This window comes from Zeugodacus cucurbitae, chromosome X, assembly GCF_028554725.1.
Source record: "Zeugodacus cucurbitae isolate PBARC_wt_2022May chromosome X, idZeuCucr1.2, whole genome shotgun sequence".
NCBI lineage: Eukaryota > Metazoa > Arthropoda > Insecta > Diptera > Tephritidae > Zeugodacus > Zeugodacus cucurbitae.
Genome location: NC_071672.1, coordinates 2,902,226 through 2,913,718, shown reverse-complemented (window position 1 = coordinate 2,913,718; position 11,493 = coordinate 2,902,226).

Below are 11,493 nucleotides of genomic sequence, written 5' to 3'. Positions count from 1 at the left end.
AAGGCCATGCTTATGAAAATCATGGAAGAGGAGTGGAGGGCATTCGTGAATGATAATAGGGATGACTCCTGGGGTCAGGTCTTAAAGATTTGTAGGGGTCGTAGAAGGGAGGACATCACTTCTCTTCGTGTTGATGACACTGTGTTATCTTTACGATAAGTGCATTTGTGAGGGATATTTTCCACGTGAGTGGAAAAGTGCTAGGGTTGTTCCTCTCCTGAAGTCACCTGATAAGATTAGGAGTGATCCACGATCATATCGGGGCATCAGTCTGCTTGGTAAAGTTCTGGAGAGAGTTATGGTGGAAAGGCTTCAGGAGCTAACGCGGGATTTGAGGTCGGATAGGCAATATGGTTTTAGGAAGGGACGTAGCGTAGAGGACGCCTGGATGTATGTTCAGCGTGCTGTCCGGGAGAATGCCAACAAATATGTCCTTTCAAGGGGGTATTTGATTACCTAATCTGGGATCGCGTGATACAACGGTTAGAGGAACTGGGCTGTCCGGAAATTAGTCTCTGGCAGAGCTACTTTTCGGACAGAAAAGCCTCTATCGTTGGAATAAATGGTAGCGTGGATATTGAGGTAGAACGGGGCTGCCCACAGGGATCCATCTGTGGTCCATATATTTGGAACCTAATGATGGACTCTCTGCTTGGCCAGCTTGATGTACTTTGTGGTTGTTGTGCATATGCAGACGACCTCCTTCTCTTAGTTGAAGGTAGTTCACGGCTGGAGTTACAGCGAAAGGGTGAACGATTTTTAGAAATTGTTCACAATTGGGGTACAGGTGTGGGGGTTGAAATATCGGTTGACAAAACGGTGACAATGCTATTGAAAGGCATACTGTCATCGGCTCGTCCACCGATTGTCCGAATGAATGGGGTCAATATCAGGTATGTGACGCAAGTCAAATATCTGGGATTGACCATCGGTGAAAGGATGTGTTTCACTCCTCACTTGGTTAGCGTGGAGGAGCGTCTGTTAGGAATTGTCTGCAAGGTCAAACGTGTGTTAAGGAGTGATTGGGGTCTCGGACGTCGTGCGGTTCGTACTATATATCGCGGCTTATTTGTGGCCTGTGCCACATATGGAGCCGCTATATGGTGGGAATTAGCATCTAAGGCCCGGGGTCGCCAAAAACTTCTCTCCATACAACGTTGTTTGATGGTTGCCTGTTTGCCTGTATGTAGCACCATTTCTACAGATGCGTTACAGGTGTAGTTAGGTGCGCCTCCTCTTGACCTGATTGTTATACAGCGTGCTGTTGCATTTAGGTTAAGAAGAGGCTTAAGTGTCTCATTGCTGTCGAATTGGATTTCCGATGAGGATGTTGCGAGGAAGGGCTATCTAAGGAGCAAAAGGCTTCTATATGATAGTGTTAGGAGTAGGTGGCAAGACCGTTGGGACAATATCCCTATCGGTCGGGTGACTTACGAGTACATTCGGGATGTTAGGTTTGTAGAGGAAAGCCCAGACTTTAGATTCTGTATGAGTCTGGGTTTCTTGCTTACTGGGCATGAATCTTTGAACGCATTTTTGCATCAGAGGAACATTTCCGAAAGTCCGGAGTGTATATGTGGGGCACTCTCTGAGGACTGGATGCATGTCATAACGGAATGCTCGATGTACTCGGACATTAGGGATCTTGGGGGTATGGGGATTAGGTGGACTGATGGACAGCTAGATGTTAGTGGTGTGCTCTCGGATAGTCGGAATGCCGAACATTTAGGGTCGTTTAATAGGTTTGCACGTGTTTTGTTCAGTCGGCGTAGGCAATTAGTTGAAAATCGGGTGGAGGAGGAATAATTTTTATACTATCAACTTAAATGGTCACCTGTCCGGAGCAGTATGGTAGCTCAACTGGTAGTAGTTTCAACTACGAGGTCTGACCGGAGACTTAATTCTGGTACCACGGGGAGTAGAGCCCTTGGAGTTCGCTCCAACCTACTCATGCGGACTGGCCCCTCGGGGAGTATCGTGGTGGTTGTGGTTTAATACCCGAATGCGGGAAGAGTGTTTTGATCACTCAATGTGGAGTTGCACTGCAACCGGGTGCCGGACCCAAAGTACGGCAGAGGTTTTAGATAGGCCTCGAACCCCACCAAGGTGGTTAGTGTGTCCATTCCACACTGCCAATTGGTACCGAATAATGCGTAGCATTTTTCGGGGCGCTGATCATCGCATTTTATTGATCCGCTGTGCTTCTGAGCACCGTGAGATAAGGCCGTCATCGGCAGGTACTCACGCAAAAACACACCGGACGTTGTCCCTCTAATTAAAGAGCCGAAACCACATATAAAGAGCCGAAACCACATGTATTTGCATATAAAAAAAAAAAAACTAAGTTTGGTTAAACGGCGGACATAAAAATGAATGTCCAATGCCAAATGCATCGTCATCGTATTAGTGACGCGCATGAAGGAATTCAGGAGATTCCTACTGTCCCTATCTGTGCGTTTTCTGTGTCGTGAATTTTGTGTGAATTGGTGTTTTTTGTGTGGGAGCCCTCAGCATTGGATGTAAGTACATTCATTTTGAGTATTTGTGTATTAGTTTGTGATTTGTGGTAGTTTTTTAGCACATTTGCATACATATTTACGCATTAGTATATTAATATATACGTGTGTGTATATATGTGTGTTTTTCATAAAAAATTTTCATTTTCAATATATGTTCGATTGTATGTGTAGATAAAGTTTGTCAGTACGTGTATACCTTTTCTGTAGTTGGCTTTGTGTATTTTTACATTACTGCAAGTGTTTGAATATATATACAATTGTATTGTGCATATCATAGCTGGGTTTTGAAATTTTTTACATTGCGGCAGGTGTTTATTTATATACGTGTAGTTGAGTGTATTTTTGGAAATTTGAATTTGTTTTTGTGAATATAAAATTTGTTTGAGCAAGTGTTTTTTTTTTGTGTGACGTAATTTGTTTTTCGTTTGTTGTTTTTTGAGCGCAGGTGTTTTCGAGCACACTAGTTTTTGTGTGTAGGCGCGTGTTAGGTAGTACCTTTTGGAGCTTACGTGGTTTACCCACATTGTTAGCGTGGGTGCTGACTCTCATAGAGTCTCAGTGTTTTCTGTGTTTGTTGTTTTTCTGCTTTTTGGTTTTTCTGCCAGTGAGTGTTGTGTTGAGTGTCTGGTACTGAGTTGCCATTTGTTTCCAGGGGGATTGGGCAGGTTTTGTTCAAAGGGTACCGGTGTCTGTCCGAGTGTTGAAGGTGCTGATTTTTGTTAAGACTGCGGTCGTAGCTGTTAACCTTAGACCTACAGTGCGATTTGGTTCAGCTCCACATCGGTTGGCTTGGAGCCGTTACGGGGACTTTGTTCTGTCCGGCGGTTTATTGGGTGACCAGTTCCAGACCGTTGGCTGGAGTTGTGAGTTGTGCCCTTGCGATATCGCAATAATCGACAGCTTAGGTGGTAGCAGCTACTGGACGATTCTATTCTTATAGTTAGTTCCTTCAGTGCGTTCAGTCACACGTGTCTTGAGAGCAGCTGTTCCAAGTCTTGTCTGGTCGAGTGGCTTCTGTGCCAGTGTTTTGCCGGCGGATCAGCCTGCCTGGTGAAAGGCCGGAAGTAGACATGCTTCCCTCACGGAGGAGAAGGGCTAAGCACCCTGCTGGGAATGAGGGGAAAGAGCTAGCGTTAGCAGTGGAGACCTCGTCGGCTGATGAAGGTACTGGACCTTCGGTTGGGTCCCCGCCGCGTTGGAAGGTTAGGATAGGATTGCCATCGTTGGTGACGTTAGGGGATGGGAGTAGTTGTGCTGATATGGGTGACACCGCTGAAGAAGTGGTTGTCCACCCTATTGTCAGCAAGCGTGGAGGTGTAGTGAGGATTAAGGGGAAGAAGCGCATTAACTTCTGCAAAGGAGTGTCCTGTTAGCTCTGTTAAGGAGGGTGGAGAAAACGGTGGTGTGGTTGGGGGTGGCGCTATCAGCCATGTTGCTGCCATGAAGGCAGTGACGGCGGAATTAAACGCATTGGTGTTTGGGGTTAAAGACTTTGAGGTCACTACTGCGAAGGGGCTGATGGAGCTTGCCTCGAAGTACGAGGCGCTTCTGATGACGGTAGTAACCGAGAATGCCCATCTTCGCGTACAGGTTGACGCTCTCAGGGGGGGTTGTGGGGGATCTATTCCCCAATCGAAGAGGTCGGATGTGGGTTTGGCTCCGGCTGAGTCGGTGCGTGCACCTCCAGCGCCTGTGTTGAAGGCGATTGCTCCGGCATTGCCGAAGCCGGTTGAGACGTGGTCGGTGGTTGTGCGCAGCAAGGCCCCGACGACTTCCTCTAAGGAAGTCATCAAAAAGGTGGTGAAAGAGGTGGGACCTTCCCTCGGAGTGCGAGTGCACGAGGTGAAGCCGATTAAGGGTGGTGGGGTGGTTATTCGCACCCCCTCTGTTTTAGAGAGGGAAAAGGTGGCGAATAATGCCAAGTTCGGGGAGGTGGGGTTGGATGTGAGTGTGAACCGGAAGTTGGGTCCGCGGGTTGTGGTTCAGGGGGTTCACACCGAAATCTCCCATGATGACTTCATGGAGGAGCTCTTTCGGTTGAGCCTTCAGGACATCAGCTCTGAGGCACGAAAGTCAGATGTCCGGATGGTCAGTCGGCCCTGGAAGGTGGCTGCTGATGTTAGCACCAACGTTGTCCTTGAGGGGTCGGACAAATTAATGTCCGCCCTTTTGGAGGCGGGAAGGTGCTACATAAAGTGGTTCTCCTTCAGGGTTCGACCGGATAGCCCAGTTGCTGGCTGCTTCCGGTGTATGGGTTTTGACCATAGAGTGGCTGAGTGTAGGGCCAAATCAGATGTTTGTAGGCGGTGCGGTCAAGAAGGACATAGAGCTGCCGGTTGTGGCAATGCCCCCCATTGTCGCAACTGTGCATTTAAGGGTAGGCCAGCTGGGCATCTTATGATGTCAGCTGTCTGCCCGATTTACTGTGGCGTTGTTGAGCGTGCCCTCTCCAGACACTGATGGGGGAGATTTTTCAACTTAATTGTCAGGGGTCGTATGCCGTTATGTGTGAGTTGGGGGGTTGTATGATTGAGGGAGGGGGTTGTATGATTGAGGGGGGGGGGGTGTGTCATTGCCTTACTTCAGGAGCCTTACGCCACCAATGGTGTGGTTCGGGGTCTTCCTGGAGGTTTTAGGGTCTTTACGGACCTTGGGGTTAATGCTGCAATAGTTGTGAATGATTCCGGCTACGATTGTGTAGTCTTGGATTCGTCACAACAGGGGGTGTGTGCGTCTATAGAGGGGGAATTCGGTAGAAAGATTGTCGCTAGTTTGTATTGCAAATTTAGAGAGCCCCTAGCGCCCTACCTGGGCTATATGGATATGTTACTACTTCTGGCGAGTGGTAGCCCATTAGTCCTAGGGTTGGATGCGAATGCCTCGTCCTCGATGTGGTTTAGTAAGGTATCCAGACATTCGTCTGGATATCAAAGCCACGTTCGAGGCGACGTAATGAATGAATGGGTGTTGGCTAAGGGCCTTCACATTCTGAATGAGCCGAGTGAGTGGTATATGTTTGATGGGCCTAGGGGTGTGAGTGATATTGACATGACGCTTATGAATGAGGCAGCAAGTAGAGTGTTTGATTTTAAGTGGGAGGTTAGAGGAGGGTGGGGTCTGAGTGATCATAATTTGATCCAAATTGTGGTTGCTCCTCGTTCCCCTCCTTTGGTGTGTGTGAGTCCATTGCGGCGATGGCGTACCTCTGGTATTGACTGGAACCGATATGGACAGAGTGTAAGGGAAGCGGTGTTAGAAATACCGCTTAGTGTTTGATGATCTGGAGGTGGATGAGCAAATTGCTCGGCTGTGTGAGTTGGTGTGGGGTGTGAATGACAGATTGTTCAGGAAGTGTGGAAGTTTTAGGGTTAGAAAAAAATTTAGTGGTGGACGCATGAGTTAACCGTGAAGAGGAGGACTGTCCGGCGGTTGAGACGAAAGTTTCAACGTGCTCGGCGGTATAATTCTTATAGGCCGTCCCAGATTAGGTATGATTTTAGTTGTGCGATGAATGAATATAAAGATATGATTGTGAAAATTAAAAAAAGAAGAGTGGAGGAGTTTTGTGAATGACAATAGGGATGACCCCTGGGGTCAGGTCTATAAGATCTGCAGGGGTCGTAAGAGGGAGGATATCACCTCTCTTCGTGTTGGTGACACTGTGTTATCAACGTGGAGAGAGTGTGCTGGGGTTCTGTTAGGAGCGTTCTTTCCCAGGGCTGAGGTTCAGGCACCCCATGCACATGAGGTACCTGTTCCTCCATTAGATGATGGGGAGCTGGGATATGCCTTTGGCCTGGTCAGGTCTAAACGGTCTCCAGGTTTTGATGGTCTGAACGGAGAGATGTGCAAATGCTTGTGGAAGTTCATTCCGGAATACTTGGAGGTCATTTATGATAAGTGCATTTGTGACGGATATTTTCCGCGTGAGTGGAAAAGTGCCAGGGTTGTTCCTCTCCTAAAGTCTCCTGATAAGATCAGGCATCAGTCTCCTTCCAGTGCTTGGAAAAGTGCTGGAAAGAGTTATGGTGGAACGGCTTCAGGAGCTAACGCGGGATTTGAGGTCGAATAGGCAGTATGGGTTCAGGAAAGGACGCAGTGTAGAAGATGCCTGGATGTATGTTCAGAATGCTGTGAGGGAGAATACCAACAAATATGTCCTTAGCATATTTGTTGACTTCAAGGGGGCGTTTGATTACCTAATCTGGGATCGAGCGATTCAACGGCTAGAGGAACTTAACTGTTCGGAAATTAGCCTCTGGCGGAGCTTCTTTTCGGACAGGAAAGCCTCTATCGTTGGTATGAATGGGTGTGTGGAGATTGGAGTGGTTCGTGGCTGCCCGCGTGGCTTTTAAAAGGCAGACTGTCACCGGGGCGTCCACCGGTTGTCCGAGTGAATGGGGTCGGCATCAGGTAAGTGACGCAAATCAAGTACCTGGGGTTGACCATGAGTGAAAGAATGTGTTTTACTCCACACATGGTGAGTGTGAAGGTGCGACTGCAGGCGGTCGTAGGTAAGGTTATGCGCGTTTTACGGAGTGATTGGGCCTCGGACGTCGTGCCGTTCGCACCATATACCGCGGCTTGTTTGTGGCCTGTGCCACTTATGGAGCTGCTGTATGGTGGCGAACTACCACGACGGTCTTCGGTCGCCGAAGGCTCCTCTCCGTCCAGCGTTGCATGATGCTCGCCTGTCTGCCTGTATGTCGCACTGTTTCTACGGATGCGTTGCAGGTGTTACTAGGTGCGCCCCCTCTTGACCTGGTTGTCATACAGCGTGCTGTATCATTCAGGTTAAGAAGGCGTCTGAGTGTGTCATTGCTGCGGAATGATTTGATTTCCGATGATGATGTGGAGAGGGAGGGATATCTAGGGAGCAAGAGGCTTCTAGATGATAGGGTCAGGTGTAGGTGGCAAGACCGTTGGGACAGTAGTCTCAATGGTCGGGTGACTTATGAGTACATCCGGGACGTTAGGTGTGTAGAAGGAAACCCAGACTTCAGATTCTGTCTAAGTCTGGGTTTCCTGCTTACGGGGCATGGGCCTCTTAATGCATTCTTGCATAAGAGGCACCTTGCAGATAGTCTAGAGTGTATGTGTGGGGCGCGTGTTGAGGATTGGTCTGGGGAGTGAACGATTGGCTGTTGAAGAAGTATAAAGATTTTAGGGTTCGAAAATTTAAGTGGTGGACGCAGGAATTAACCCTGAAGAGGAGAACTGTCCGACGATTGGGGCGGCAGTTTCAACGAGCTCGACGGTCCAACTCGGATAGGTTGGCCCAGATTAGGAATGATTTCAGTTGAGCGATGCATGAGTATAAGGCCATGCTTATAAAAAAATCAAAGAAGAGGAGTGGAGGGGGTTTGTTAATGAGCATAGGGATGACCCCTGGGGTCAGGTCTTAAGGATTTGTAGGGGTCGTAAGAGGGAGGACATCACTTCTCTTCGTGTTGATGACACTGGGTCTCATGCATAAAAACGAGTAAAAGCGCTGAGTTGAGGCATGTGAGCAATTGCTCGTAAGTCGAGTTCGATCAAACAGCTCTTTGCTCTTTTGCTCAATTTCGTATACATAAAAATGAGTTCAAACCAATTGCAATTACTTGAGCAAAGGGAGATCAAACATCTAATGTTATAGAAGTGCAAACGTGTCGTCAAGTGAAAGTGAAGTAGAAGTAGGATCAAATAATAATAATAAAATAGAAACTTACGACATTTCTAAATTTTTAGTAGAAAAACTAAAACAAAATAAATATTTGCTAGAAAAAGGTCAATTACCAAGCATTAAAAATAAAATAAACATACACTAGAAACATGTGTAAAAGAAATTGAGCAAAAATTGGGCATTCAATTAACGGGGAAAGCATTAAGTTCGGGTGTAACCGAACATTTTATACTCTCTAAATTCCGATTAATCATTTAATTTTATTACTATAACATACAATTTGACTCACATATTCGTCATATATATGGTATAAAGTACATTGAAAGTTGGAAACCTTAATATTAGGTACATGGAAGCTAGCTGAAGTTATGACCCGACGATTCAGATTGACTTCACAGTTCTGGTTATAGGAAGTAGGCGTTGTTATGAACCGATTTGGCCTATTTTCACAACATATTATTGGGATGGCTGGAATATATTATGAACCGAATTTCATTGAAATTGGTGGATTAGTTTCTGTCGTATGGGTTTGTGGGAGGAGCCAATTTGAACTTTTGTATTCCAATTTGAGTGCAGCTTTTATGTACCATCTTTATAACGAAATTTCAGGTTTCTGGGGTTTTTCCTTACTTTTCCTTTCCTATTAAAGCATTTTTAACATAACCTTTGCATGGGAGGTGGGCGTGGTTATGATCCGATTAAAAGATATGGTTTTAGAGAGTTTGGTTGATATAGCTTTTGTATGTAGTTTACGAGATATGTACAAAAATTACATCCAAATATGCCCCTTTACAGCGCGATTCTTTGTACCTAATTTTACTTTCATAGCTTATTTTATGGCTTAGTTATGGCACTTTATGCCTTTTCGGGTTCCGCCATTTTGTGGACGAAATCAATCTTCATATAGTGCCAAAAAACACGTCTACTAATTTCAGGAAGATATGTGACTATTTTTACTCAAGTTACAGTTTGCGCGGACGGATAGACGGACGGACGGACGGACAGACAGACAGATATCCGGATTTGAACATTACTATGCAATTTTGAGGTTATACCATTTTGGAATCCAGGATCTGCACAAAATATTAAATATAGTCAAATGTTATCAATGTTACTGAGGGCATCACTAAGTGTTTCTTCTGACTTCTCAAAAAAAATAATAAGCCAACCAACAGATGCTAGTGTCATCAAACCTATGTATTTATCATTTTATTATTAATTATATAATAAAAAAAAATTAATAATTAAGAATACAAACCTATATAATTTTTTATCCTCACTTGTTAAATTTGTTTTACGCTGTTGATAACATTTTATATTTCTTTGTGGCACAAAATATTCAGCCATGATTCCTTTTTAGTGTACGCGAGGAGGATGGAGTCATATGTAGAAGTTCACGTAAGTGAGGAAAGTTTCTGACTGCCATTCACTTGGGAGTGGCCAGGAACGATTCTTTTACATGTGGCTCAAGCAGCTCACAACTTCCGGTCTAAGACCAAGTATCCTCTGGGTAGCCAACAGACATCCGTCTGGAAGCGAGCTAAAGTGAGAAGGCGAATCCCGCTTATGCGGTTGTGCGTAGGGCTTGGGACCCACCACATAAAAACGAATAACCAGTGAATAAGAAACACAGGCCTCGGATGAGAACCCCCCCTTGTGATGACGACCACGGCAAACGTATAAAGGACTATGATTTAAGGGCATGCACCTGGAATGTCCGGACCCTTAATTGGGAAGGTGCCTCTGCCCAGCTGGTCTATGTCCTCGTAAGAGTAAAGGCTGACATCACCGCAATCCAAGAAATGCGATGGACGGGACAAGGACGGAAGAAGGTGGGTCCTTGTGACATCTACTACAGCGGCCATATAAAGGAGCGCAAATTCGGTGTGGGATTCGTGGTGGGAGAGAGACTCCGTCGTCGAGTCCTGGCATTCACCCCGGTGGATGAACGTCTAGCCACAATCCGCATCAAAGCGAGGTTCTTCAACATATCGCTGATTTGCGCCCACGCCCCGACGGAAGAGAAGGACGAAGTGACCAAAGATACCTTCTATGAGCGCCTAGAACGTACCTATGAGCGCTGCCCCCGCCACGATGTCAAAATCGTGCTTGGCGATTTCAACGCTAGGGTGGGTAAAGAAGGTGTCTTTGGCACAACAGTCGGAAAATTCAGCCTCCATGACGAAACATCACCAAACGGTCTGAGGCTGATCGACTTCGCCGGGGCCCGAAATATGGTCATCTGTAGCACTAGATTCCAGCATAAGAAAATCCATCAAGCTACTTGGCTGTCCCCGGATCGAATCACTCGCAACCAGATCGATCATGTTGTGATAGATGGACGACATGTCTCCAGTGTTTTTGATGTGCGTACGCTTCGTGGTCCCAACATCGACTCAGACCACTATCTTGTAGCAGCTAAGATACGCACCCGCCTCTGTGTAGAAAAGCGCACACGTCAACAAACACAAGGAAGGTTCGACATCGAGAAGCTGCAATCACAACCGACAGCCGAACGATTTTCTACTCGACTTGCACTCCTGCTCTCTGAGAGCACTCATCAGCATCTCGGTATAAGGGAGCTGTGGGACGGCATATCAAACTCCTTACGTACAGCTGCAACCGAAACCATTGGCTTTCGGAAAAGCCAAAAAAAACAGCTGGTATGATGAGGATTGTCGTCTCGCAGTGGAGAGAAAACAGACTGCCTACCTCGCAATGTTGCGATCGACCGCAACACGAGCGGGATGGGAAAGATACCGAGAGCTGAAGAGGGAAGCGAGACGCATTTGCAGAAAAAGAAAGAAAGAGGCAGAAATGCGTGAGTATGAAGAGCTTGACAAGCTGGCCGACAGGGGTAATGCTCGAAAATTTTACGAAAAGATCCGGCGACTAACTGAAGGTTTCAAGACCGGAGCACACTCCTGTAGGACCCCCAGCGGTGATCTAGTGGTTGATGACCAGAGTATACTGTGTTTGTGGAGGGAACACTTCTCCAGCCTGCTGAATGGCAGTGAAAGTACAACACCAGGAGATGGCGAACCCGATTCCCCAATCGACGACGATGGAACAGATGTTCCATTGCCCGACCGTGAAGAAATTAGAATAGCAATTACCCGCTTGAAGAACAACAAGGCGGCGGGGGCCGATGGATTGCCGGCCGAGCTATTCAAATACGGCGGCGAAGAGCTGATAAGGTGCATGCATCAGCTTCTTTGCGAAATATGGTCGGAAGAAAGCATGCCCGACGATTGGAATCTCAGTGTACTCTGCCCAATCCACAAAAAGGGAGACCCCACAATCTGCGCC